Here is a 2,500-nt window from a genome sequence, read left to right on the forward strand (position 1 = left end):
CTCTCTCTCTCTCTCTCTCTCTCTCTCTTTGTTTATGAAATATAAAGGCAGTATTAGCAGAAATGCAATTACATTTTCATCCACTTCTAATATAATTATTATTATTTTTTGCATATTTTTTGTTTGATTTATAATTTTATTCATCTGTTGTTGAAAGTCATTTCATTTATATTTCAATCGCATTATTATTATCAAAGCTATAATTTAATTGTTTTAATGTAATTATTTTCATATTCTATATTGCAAGATTTCCATTATAAACACATATTTGTTTATAAACATATTTCAAGGTATACCTGTAAAGAAAAGAACATAAACCGAAAAAAAAGTAAAGAATTATGTAATATGTATTTGTCATAGAATGTAACCGAAGCAAATACAATTTATAAAATAAAATTAAACAGGAAACCATTCATACACAAATCTTCGATGTATTTCAAACTTGTGTACATATCTATGTAAGTTAATCTATATTTCAATGTATTCATAGATTTTTTATTTTTGTATTTTTCTTACATCACAAGCCCATTGTCTTTCATGGTGATAAATAGGTATTTTTGTGCAAATAGTGTATAGTAGATGTTTGTGTATACTTATCAATAATATTATTCAGACATTCTTTTGTTTTGTTAAATCCTATTTAAGTTTGATTAATGCTCTGTACAAGTCCTCAATGCCTCCCTCTTGGTAAGGGTAGAAGAGACTCTTTAGCTATGGTAACCCGCTCATCTAGGAGGAGGACAATCCAAAATCAAACCATTGTTCTCTAGTTTTGGGTAGTGCCATAGCCTCCGTACCATGGTCTTCCACTGTCTTGGGAGTTCTCTTGCTTGAGGGTACACTCGAGCATACGATTCTATCTACAGTAATATCTCTTCCTCTTGTTTTGTTATGGTTTTTAGTTTATATAGAAAGGATTTATTTTAATGTTGTTACTGTTCTTTACACATTATATTTTTTCTTTGTTTCCTTTCCTCACTGGGCTATTTTCCCTGTCGGAGCCCCTTGGCTTATAGCATCCTGCTTTTCCAGCTAGGGTTGTAGCTTAGCAAGTAATGATAATAATGATAATAATACATTGGTTCAAATTCGCAGTCGGCCAGTCAGAGAGGCGGACACTTTGCTATCCGTGTAGACACCCCGGGATTATGTATGTAATCGACGGATAAGTTTGCTTAAAAGCAAATGGGTGTTGCAGACTAATACACACACAAACAAAGCCACTCCAATACCTAAAAACATAACGGACACCTCACGTCTCGAACTGTCTACCTAACCGCGCCAGGACTCCTGGCTGCTGGTCACTGGTAAAACACATGGAGCCGATCGGGACTAGGTCTACCCCAAAGCCAAAGTCCTTCAAAAAATAGGTAACCGTGCTTACCTTATTCAAAATGGGAAAAAGCTCGTTAATAGTAGGAGATGATTAAATATTAATGAAAGTAAACACTCGCATATACCTTTTAATTAAAAGGTCAGTCATATATATACTGTATATTTGTTGTAAAACGGAGCAAGAATTAACAAAGCACAAAAAAGTACGAATATCGTTGGAATGAATATTCTTTTTCCGCTTTCCTTATCATCACCTACGCCTATAGACACAAAGGGCCTCAGTAGATTTTACTTTTAAATTAATACCTCTCCATTCATCATCTCTTACTTCTCGATTCATAGTCCTTAACTGTGTAGACCTGAGCCTTCCAACTCTTCTAGTTCCTCGTAGAGCCCAGTTAAAAGTTTGGTGAACTAATCTTCCTTATAAATGTTTTCCTTTGCTTATAATTTTATAAATAAAACGCCATCCTGTAAGCCTGTAAGATTCACCTCAAGCTAGGGCAATCACTAAGATTCACCTCGAGCTAGGGTGATCACTCCCTTAGTAAGCAATAATAATAATAATGTAGAACACGGGCTCTTGCATTGGTAGCCCGTAAGATTCACCTCAAGCTAAGGCGATCACAAAGATTCACCTCGAGCTAGGGTGATCACTCCCTTGGTAAGCAATAATAATAATAATAAAAATGCAGAACACGTGCTCTTGCATTGGTAGCCCGTAAGAGTTACCTCGAGCTAGGGTGATCACTCCCTTAGCAAGCAATAATAATAATAATGTAGAACACGGGCTCTTGCATTGGTTGCCCATAAGATTCACCTCGAGCTAAGGCGATCACTAAGGTTCACCTCGAGCTAGGGTGATCACTCCCTTAGCAAGCAATAATAATAATAATGTTGAACATGGGCTCTTGCATTGGTAGCCCGTAAGATTCACCTCGGGCTAGGGTGATCACTCCCTTAGTGATCAATAATAATGTTGAAGACGGGCTCTTGCATTGGTAGCCCATAAGATTCACCTCGAGCTAGGGTGATCACTCCCTTAGTGATCAATAATAATGTAGATCACGGGCTCTTGCATTCGTAGCCCGTAAGATTCACCTCGAGCTAAGGTGATCACTAAGGTTCACCTCGAGCTAGGGTTATCACTCATTTAGTAAGCAAT

The 2,500-nt window shown here is 36.6% G+C and overlaps 1 protein-coding gene across 1 annotated transcript in view; it reads left to right on the forward strand.

The window, feature by feature from the left end:
* Nucleotides 1–605, forward strand: part of LOC137645632 (uncharacterized) — a 5,349-nt gene extending 4,744 nt beyond the window's left edge. The window contains exon 3 of the mRNA XM_068378448.1: nt 1–605. This exon is cut by the window's left edge and continues 213 nt beyond it. The gene's annotated coding sequence lies outside the window, so the exon portion shown is untranslated.
* The last annotated feature ends 1,895 nt before the right edge of the window (nt 606–2,500 follow it).

This window comes from Palaemon carinicauda, chromosome 8 (genome assembly GCF_036898095.1).
Source record: "Palaemon carinicauda isolate YSFRI2023 chromosome 8, ASM3689809v2, whole genome shotgun sequence".
Taxonomy (NCBI): Eukaryota; Metazoa; Arthropoda; class Malacostraca; order Decapoda; family Palaemonidae; genus Palaemon; species Palaemon carinicauda.